Source organism: Podarcis bocagei (assembly GCF_964188305.1).
Source record: "Podarcis bocagei genome assembly, chromosome: 10".
NCBI lineage: Eukaryota > Metazoa > Chordata > Lepidosauria > Squamata > Lacertidae > Podarcis > Podarcis bocagei.
This window is the reverse complement of record NC_138135.1, coordinates 21,886,965-21,897,401: the sequence shown is the minus strand read 5'-3', so window position 1 is coordinate 21,897,401 and position 10,437 is coordinate 21,886,965.

The following is a 10,437-nucleotide window of genomic DNA, read 5'->3' as shown; positions in this document are numbered from 1 at the left end:
AGAGACTCGCTGTGCTCATCTGAGTCAGCAGCTCGCCATTCTCGTTCACAGTCAGATCCATATGCTCTGGAGTTCATTTCAGGCTGTGAGCCTGACTATGCATAAGTGCAATTGGGAAGGTACATTAGATGCACAAAGCAACGAAACAGAAGGAAACAGAACATATCCTTATGCAAACCATTCATCGCCACGGAAAAGGTTGCGCAAACAGCAGCTCTGCTGGAGCAGGCAAACCAGATGCCTGGATGAAGCCCACAAGCAGGACCTGAGTGCAACAGCTCTCTCCCCACTGGTGATTCCCAGAAACCGGCCGCCAACAGTGGAGAACACAGCCCTCATGGTCAGGACCCATTGATTGCCTTCTCCAACATGAATTGGGTCAATCCTCTTTTTAAAGTCAAGTCTGGACAGGGAGGAAAATGGCCCAAGCCCATAGCATTATCTGTTGGCTATTCTTTGCTCATGTCAAGCTGTCACAATACATACAGGCAGACCCTGCAAGAAGCCCCCAACACTATGAGACCTGTGGGAAGGCTGACATCCACACCCCATGCCCATTGTCCCCTTTACCGTAACACAGAAAGTCATGTCTTCTGCTAGGTTGAGTTATGAATATGTGTCCAGACGTGCAAGTCGTTTCCCCGCCTGCTATATCTGCTCTGACATGTTAACATCTCAATTGACCTTCAGCTTGGGGAACGTTATGAATATCACATCTAGATAAGCTTTAAAGATTTATGACTGGGTTGCGTTATTAGTTGGGTTTTATAGTTGAATTATTATTGTGCTTTGAGAAGAGCAAGCTATTTCCCTTTCTACCGTATCTGCTATAAAGAGCACATGCTTCGCATACAAAAGATCCCAGGTTCAATTCCTGGCATCTCCAGGTAGGGCTTATAATACCTCCTACCTGAAACCCTGGAGGGCCACTGCCAATCAATGGAGGCAGTACTGAGGTAGGTGGACCAGCTCTCTGACTCAATACAAAATAACTGCCTAAGTGTGCTTTGTATCAGCCCTCAACCCTTGAGGAATGATATGACTATACAAAGTAGATTTGCTTAAAGATATAGGCATTAAACTGTGTCCATATCAAGGGAACCCATAGTACCGCTCTATTCTGCCTTGGTCAGACCACACCTGGAGTACTGTGTCCATTTCTGGGCACCACAATTTATGAAGGATGTTGACAAGTTGGAACGTGTGCAGAGGAGGGCAACCAAGATGATCAAGGGTCTGGAAACCAAGCCTTATGAGGAGGGGTTGAATAAACCAGGTATGTTTATGCTGGAGAAGAGGAGACTGGGAGGAGATAGGATAGCCATCTTCAAATATGGAAGACGGAACAAGCTTGTTTTCTCCTGGTCTGGAGGGTAGGACTTGAACCAGTGACTTCAAGTTACAAGAAAGGAGATGACTAAATACCAGGAAAAACGTTCTGACAGTAAGAGCTGTTCAACAGTGGAACGGTCTCCCTTGGGAGGTGGTGGACTCTCCTTCCTTGGATGTTTTTAAGCAGAGGTTAGATGGCCATCTGTCATGGATGTTTTAGCTGAGATTCCTGCACTGTGGCGGCTTGGAAGAGATGACCCCTGGGGTCCATTCTAACTCTACAATTCTGTGATTCTATGATACTGATCAGTATCACAGACAACAACTCAAAGCACAAGCCACCGGATCCTCCCCTCCCTTACTGCTCTTCCACCAAGCAAAACTGGGACTTCACCACTCTTAATTTGCACCCCTTGGTGAGTGGTGAAAGCCACTGGTCAGATGTGCCCCCCTCATTTTCTTGCCACGGTGCCTAGGCTTGGATCAGAGACCTTTATAGTCCTTCCAGCCCCAGCCCTACATAAATTTATGTGACCCCCCCCCCAACTGCTTCACATATTTTAGTCCACACCGGAAGCAGCCTGGGATCTTTGCCAGCTCAAGCCCTCCCCTGAGCCAGTGCTGCTGCTGTAACTGCCATTGATGCCTCTCTCTTGCTGATGCAGACATAGAAGCTGACGCACCTTTAAAAATAACTCGGGTGCGTTTGCAGTTCACAGAAGCCTGAATTGTCTCATGGAAAGAGGGAAACTGCATCTTCTGATTCTTGTGCAAGACAGCGGGAAAGGGCCAGGCCAAAAAGGTTCTCAGCTGCTTCCAGGCATCTCTACTGCGTGTGGGGGCACTCAAAAATCCTACTGCATATATAGTTAACAGTAGTGACCCCTTTGGAGATGCTGCGTCCAACCTCTATAGAGTTTCCTGGAGCTGTGAGATTTCGAAGGCATGCTTGCTTAAAGCAAGGGTCTATTAGCAGCAGTTCGAATGTGCAGTGGTGAAAGAAATAAAAGAAGCAGCTGTCTATATGGAATCAGCCTATAGACTCATCCTGCACGATTTTAATATGCAATTTAGACTAATGCCCACATTTTTTTTGTAATTTCCCCTAATACTCCTGCATGTTATTTTCACTACTACCTTCATTCTTATGCACACTTTCCCCCAATATATGCATATATTTTTGGGGGGAAACATTGGTTGGTTGGAGAACTGCATTGCAAGATTCAGATACGTGCGAATCTTGAAGGTTGTGTGTGTTTCGTTCATGTGAATTGTTTCAGATAGTGTGAGTTTCATAAATCCGCCTTTAAATGGGTGCTGAATCGAATTCCTCCTCCTCCTCTGCCAGTGGCATCTCAGCTCCTCTTCAAAACATGCCTGTGATGAGGGAGAAGGGCTGCAGTTCTGTGGTCTGTTCTGATCCCCCACCTCTGTGCCATGAATATGAACGAAGCAGGGCATCAGCGGCATCAGGAGGAAGTCACAAGAGGCTGCGTGGCTCTTGCCAGAGAGATGAGAGAGACAGAGAGAGATTGAGAGATCATCCAGCAGTCACATTGCATAGCCATGCAAAGCGCTGCTTCTGAGTCATTCGCACAGCCAGTTTTGGGCACACAACTACAGGGGGAAGAGGGGAGTTGTTAGAAACCCGCCAACCTCCTCCCCCTACTTCCTATTTAAAGCATCCTCTACTAGAAAGTGATACAATTAAACAATCCCAGAACATTAAGTTGCCAACTGATCAGGGAAAAGAAACCAGCCTGCCTGGAACATAAGTTCGCTTTGCGGGAAATAAGCAAGTGCTTTTTGCAGCATGGAGGAGAAACATTATTCTCTGCTTGTGTCAGCTGATCGAACGGCCCTTACAAGCAGGGCTCAGAAATAATAATAATAATAATAATAATAATAAGAAGAAGAAGAAGAAGAAGAAGAAGAAGAAGAAGAAGAAGAAGAAGAAGAAGAAGTCAGCTCTACTTAATGGACTTCGACCTCTTTATGAGCCATAATAATAATAATAATAATAATAATAATAATAATAATAATAATAATACTGTTGGCGTGAGGGTATTGTTTTTGTTTGTTGCTATGTTGTGTATTTTTGTGTTTTTGTCTTTCAGACTGCCCTGTGATCCTGGATGAAGGGTGGTACAGACATTTAATAAATAATGATGATGCTTTTGAGTGGATTTACAGTACACTAGGCAGCAGCAGAGCATAAGCCCACGCTGCCTGGGGCAGGCACACTCCCGAGGGGGTGTGGCGTGGAGGGTGCCCTCCCAGGTGTGGGATAGATGCTCAGGTACACAGAGTGGCGCGCGCGCTGTACTGGTCCATTGGGTAGATCGAGAGGCAAGGTCCAAGTCGAGCCCGAGTTCAAAGGAGCAATATGGAGGCAGTCCGTAAAAGCTGAGGCTGGGTGCAGGGCAGGGTTCAGGCAGGAACTGGCAACCAACAACGTTGCTTCCACAACTTGAGACTGGGGCTGGCTGGCTTTTATCTGCCCCGAGGCATAGGGCGGCCCCGATCCTCTGGTGACTCGCCTCTCCTGGCCTGGAGGCGAGCACTCCTCCTGCGGGAACTTAGTTCCCTCCGCCTCTCTGCCCTGAGCCTCTGCAGCCCAGGTGTGATGGCCTGGGATTCCGATTCGGAGGATGAAACAGAGGAATCCCAGCCTGCACAGGAGTCCCCGCCTCCAGGGCCGGCTGAACTGGGGCAAGGCCTAGAGGCTGAAGAGCCTGCACCTGTGGCAGTGCAGCAGGAGCTGGCCCCAGGTGAAGTCCTCCTGGCCCCAGAGGAGCCTGATGACTCAGTGGCCACAGGTGAGCCTCCTCCAGGGCCCAGTAACCCTTCGGCCTCTCCTGATCTGCAGAGGCTTAGGGCAGAGAGGCGAAGGGAACTAGTTGCCCCCAGGAGGAGTGCTCGCCTTAAGGCCAGAGTAGGCGGGGCTCCTGGGGGTCGGGACCGCCCCTGACCTTAGAAGAGGATAAAAGCCCACTCATCCCGGCCCCAGGTTGCGGGAGCAACGTCGTTGTTGGCTTCGGACCTTCCTGTGATCCTGATCCTTGCTCGGCCTCCTGTTCCTGACTAACCGGTACTCCTGTTCCCTGCTCGGCTTCCTGTTCCTGACTATCCAGTACTCCTGTTCCCTGCTCGGCCTCCTGTTCCCGACCATCCGGTGTTCCTGTTACCTGCTCAGCCTTCTGTTCCAGCGTTCCTGTTCCCCGCCCGTCTCTCTGCATCGGACCTCGCCCCGCTTTGTGTGGACTCTGCTACACTCACGGTACCATACCCCCGGGACCAGCACACCAGGAGAGGCTGGAGGGTTATTGGATCCAGAGGCAACCTCAGCTTGCTCTGACGGGGCTGAGAGTGGAGCACCTGCAGGCAATGGGTCCTCCATCCCCTCAGGAGCCAGAGCAGACTCAGATGGTGCCTGCACCTGAGGATCCAGCACAGGGGAGGACCCTTCAGGCTCATGCCGCAGCCCCGGATCAGCTGGTTCTGGAGGCGGGGACTCCTGTGCAGGTTGGGATTCCTCAGGCTCAGCATCTGACTCCGAATCCCAGGCCATCACACACCCCTTCAGCCAGGGGCAGAGTGAGCCACCCACGTGGGTGGAGTGAGCCGCCGATGGCTGATATTCAGTGTGGCACCCGCCCGCGACTGCCCTCTCAGTGAAGGCACCTAGGGTGGCCCGCCCCCACTGCACTCCCCTTCCTCTGCCCCTGACACTAGGTGCAAAGGAGGGTGGGATTTCTGTCTCTTTTATCATTATCTCCTGCACAACAAGCTTTGCCTGCCATATAACGACTCTTCCTCCAAACACTTAAAGATGCAGGATCACTTTCAAAGCAGCTCATTCAAGCTGACTTGGGACAAGCCATCTTTCTTCCTACCCCGATGGCTTTGCAGTGGTACTTTACTTCTCTGGGTTTGCCCTGTGAACATTCAACTGCTTTCTAAAAACAACAGTGCCAACAGCCGGAAAGGTGGGGCTTCCTAGAGCTTTAAGAGACATTATAGTTTCGCCTCTTCCCAGCAATATATTTGTGTGTGCGTTGTCGAGATCTGAGAGAGCACAGCAGACACCCTTGCAATGTGAGAAGGAAGCTATTAACAGCCACCACAGTGTTTCTGCGCCGATGACCTAGCAAACAGTCTGGCGGTGAATTGGTGGTGGTGTAGCAATAACATATTGGCAGTGACAGGTGTCATCATAGCAGCGGCCGTCATAATGTTCTTGGCAGTTACTCAATTCAGTGTTGCAGTGACATTCCATCAGCGCCAGCCTCCATTGTGGCTCTGGGAAGGGCAGGGAATGCAACCAACAGCTCAGCAGATGTTTTCTTAGACATCCATCGTTTTAGAGAGATGTTCCCTGTCTAGGGATGCAAAAAAATAAAATCTGCAGCACCCCCAGTCTGTGCAGCTTGACCTGCAGAATTTGGCAGTGTGGAGATCACATTGCCCGTTAGTCCTTGCCCATGTCGGCATGGCACTGCACAGGATCAGCAGCTGGTGAAATAGCTGGCAACTCTACACGTATCTGAGACCTTTCTGTCCCAGCATAATGGAGGTGGAAGGCGTCTTTGTAGCCCAACCCACTGCTCAATACAGGAAGTGACCATTTTGCATAGGGGTTCCGTTCTTGGCCGCCATGTGTGCCAGTGGAGCATGCATAAGCCTGTCCGTCACACAGCGTTATGCCCCTGTTCTGCCCCCATTCCACCCCCTCCAATTCCAAAAGGACTCACGCATCAGTGGTTGTGTGTCAATTGTACATGCACACAATGGTCACAGCCTGTACAGGACATTCAGAGCTAGAGAATCACTGGCAAGTGGCTTCCCAGCCTTTGCTCTAGTGAGAAGAGAGCCTAACAACCCTTAGGCAAATCAGTTTTGTTGTTGAACTGCTCTTAAGAAAAGCATCCTAAAGTTCAAGTAAAATCTACCATTTCTTCCCTGGAACCTAACCCCTTTAAATGTAACCCTGCCCTTTGGGGCAGCAGATAACAAGTCTTTTCCTATGCAACAGACCCTCAGGTGTTTAAAGTATGCTATCAAATCCCCTCTCAGTCTTCTCCGATAGCAGCTGGCAGGGTTAGGATTGTCCTACACTTGTGTAGGCCCTGGCAGAGACATATGCCCAACTGGCATGTTCTCTCCCTCCTAGTCGTTTGTTTGGGAGCTTCAAAAGCTTTCTTCAGCCAGACCTTAAACTTTATTATGAATCAGCAGCTTTTTGCTGGCTGAAAGAATGGCTGCTTCTTGAAAACACAGACATTTTGGATTTAGAAGGTTTTAATAATGTATTTGGATGGCATGCATATTTGTGGTATGATAAGGTCAAAGCACATAAAGCATTTAAAAATCATATTGTCAGGAAAGCATTGTTTAATGTCTGGATAAGATATAAGGACGTACTTGAAAATAAAACCCCAAGGTGGTTGTCACCGATGGAAGCGAAGGCTCAGAAAAAGCTCAATATGGAGGCCAAATGGCCGAAATATTGGGAAATTTTGGAACAAGAGGGAGACAGATTGAAACTGCAGAGCTTTGAAAAACTAAAAAATAAAGTGCGAGATTGGCTTCATTATTATCAGATAATGGAGGCATATAATTTGGACAAGAAAATTGGCTTCTAGGTGGAAAAATCAAAATTGGAAACAGAACTGTTAGAACCCAAAACCAAGACTTTGTCAAAGATGTATAACTTGCTGTTGAAATGGAATACTCAGGATGAAACGGTGAAATCTGCTATGATTAAATGGGCACAAGATGTTGGACATAACATAATGATGGCTGACTGGGAACAGTTATGGACCACAGGTATGAAGTTTACGGCATGTAATGCCTTAAGAGAAAATATTATGAAAATGATATACAGGTGGTACATGACCCCAGTCAAGCTTGCAAAAATCTATTATTTGCCCGATAATAAATGTTGGAAATGTAAAGAAACTGAAGGTACATTCTTTCACCTTTGGTGGACGTGCCCAAGGATTAAGGCTTTCTGGGAGATGATTTATAATGAAATGAAAAAGCTATTTAAATATACCTTCCCTAAGAAACCAGAGGCCTTCCTCTTAGGCATTGTTGGCCAGAAAGTGTTAAAGAAGGACAGAACTTTTTTTATGTATGCTACAACAGCAGCAAGGATACTTATTGCAAAATATTGGAAGACACAAGATTTACCCACTCTGGAAGAATGGCAGATGAAGGTGATGGACTACATGGAACTGGCGGAAATGACTGGCAGAATCCGAGACCAGGGAGAAGAGTCGGTGGAAGAAGATTGGAAGAAATTTAAAGATTATTTACAGAAATACTGCAAAATTAATGAATTAGAATGATGTTGGATTGAAGTTAAGTGGTTTTTAGCAGCAATATTATAAAGGAATATGTAAAAATGGATTGGTAACAGGTGATAACCTAAAGTTATAATATATTAAGATAAAAGATTAAGATAAAATCAAAGAGGGAAAGGATTTGCTGAATTACCTAATTGAACTGGAATACAAAAAAGGGAGGTGTGAGGAGGTCAGGGAAACAAGCAAATGAAAGACAAGATATGGAAAGACTGATTTGTTTTTAACTGTTGCTACTTTGTATTTTTACTTTTATTTTTTATTTTCTGTTACTTTTTTCTTTTATTTTTGTAATATGCTGAAATTTTAATAAATATCTTTTTTAAAAAAGCTTTCTTCAGCCCAAACATCACAGCGACTGATCCCAAGAAGCATCAGCACACTTAGGGATCCTGCAGAGTATTGGCGATTTGTGTAACAGACTCAATAGCTCAGCATCTTGGCTAATCTACTTTATTTGCATATAATACACTTGGAGCATTCAGCCTTAGCTCCTTCCTCTTTCTCATCAGACAGCAAAGAGAAAGAAACAAAGGACAATAGTCCTACATTGCAGAACACAATAGTTCAAAACATCCTGTCTCCGTCACTTCCCACTCTGTGGAATGAAAACATACACCGTCATGGGATAGACAACAATCTCATGACTGCAAACACGGAGCAAGAATCCTAACAGCTGGCACTCATCTGACCTAACCCTCTCCCGGTCAATGGCTTTGCTGCAAATTAGTGGGGAGGAGGGGGAGAATGGGGGGAAGGAAAAGAGAAAGGAATTGGGAGTGGGGGAAAGGGAGGGTGATTGGACAAGGGGAGCAAGCTGGGGGCACTCCAGCCCATACTGCATTTTTGCACTGTTGTTGCACACCGCTTAGAGACTTTTTATAATGAAATTGTCATACGTACATGTCAGAGCTGCTTCCAGATCCTAGCTCACAGAGGATCACGCTAGCCAGCGGTCATTAAGTAAAAGTCTTTATTGAATTACAGTTTCCATTCTCACGCTGCTGTCTGCAACTCTACGTCTACTAGCTAGATCGGCGAGGCTCCGTCTGAGTCTCCGCCCCGTGCGCACCAACTTAATATCCTAGCCTTGCTCCACCTTTTCCTCCTGACTGTCCTCCTCTGGGTCCCTCTACCCCCCGGGGCTTCTTCCTTCCGGGATTCTTCTGACGCTGACCCGGACCCTTCTGCCTCCTTGCGCCGGGCTTTAGGACCTGGTTCCCTTTCGGGGCTGCTCACTGCGCCGCCTTCCTCTGCATTTGAACTTGGCGCGCGCGCCCAACCTTCCACTTTCCTCTTAACCGTTTCTTCGCTCCCTGATGGAGGTGTGGCCACTCCTGACTCCTGCCCTCCCTCCTGTGGTGAGCTGCCAGCGCTTCCCCCCTGGCTCCTTTCCTCTTCCCTGCTTCCTGGCGGTGACGCTGGTCCCGATTTCCAGCTGCTCCCCCCTGAGTCTCCTCTGGCTCTATCTTCCTGGGGTGCCTCCCTAGACTCCCCCCTTGCCCTGGCCACTGGTGCTCCTTTCTGTGAATCCTCTGATTCACTGGAAAGACTGGGAGATCTCGGGTCGTCGTCATCACTCATCCTTTCCTCTGTCTCCTCCCCTTCGCTCTCTGTTTCCTCCCTTGCCCGTGCCTCTGCACCTAAACCCCTGACAGTACATATGTACATACATACATACATACATACATACATACATACATACATACTATTCCCCCCTCCCCAGTGTGGTAACCAAATACTTCATTATAATGCCCAAAGAGGAATGTCCTCTTGCCTGAATTGGCAACAGAGAAGCCCTTGTACAGATCACATCCGTAGGCTAACCAGATCCTGTCCTGAAAGGAGCATCTCAGAGAGACTTTTGGAAGGGACAGCCCCATCGGTTGCTTGTGCGTTGCGGCCACAGAGCAGCCTCTTCCTGCTACCCTTCAACTGTTGAAGGTCAGGCCAGGCTGGAACCTGGCAATTTCTTGCCCTACGGCAGGACTAGGAAACTAGGGCCTCTAGATATTGCTGAGCTACAACTCCCATCAGCCCTGGCAGGTATGGCCAATGGCCAAGGATGACTAAAGGTTCCCCACTCTTGCCTTAGAGCTTGGGAATCAGGGAAACCCTTTCTCAGTTGGAAATGCATTAAAGCATTATTATTATTATTATTATTATTATTATTATTATTATTATTATTAAAATTTGTATAACTCACTTCATCTGAAGATTACAGGGCAGTTCACAGCATAAAAATGCACCTAAGGCTGCGTCAGATTTTGGTACTGTCCATCCTTCCCATCATGGCCGGTCTATTTATTCAGGCCATGTGGAAATGCCACCAACTTCATAGATATGTGGGGGTAAAGGTTGGAGAGGAGAGGAGAGCAAAGGACAGAATCTGCTCTCTGGGGATCATTCCACCCTGCCACTGTTCACATTCCCCTCCTGAGCCCGTAATAATAAGCTTATACTAAGTGCAAAAGCCCTCCTGTGTTTATCTGGAATCTCTTCCCTGTTTCCCTCTGCTAGCAATTACGGTGCCAGCTCTACTGAATGCAGCGCGGCAACAGATGGCTTTGGGTTTTTATCTCTGAGTGCGCTCTTTAATAAGGGCTCTTGGCTCTGCCTCGTTGTTCCTTGCACATGTCTTCCCTGGCTACAAATCGCAGGCTGCCTGGCATGTTTTGGGGGGTTTTTTGCTGCAGTTGTCAGCGAACAGATTTCCGTGAGACAAACGATCAAGCGA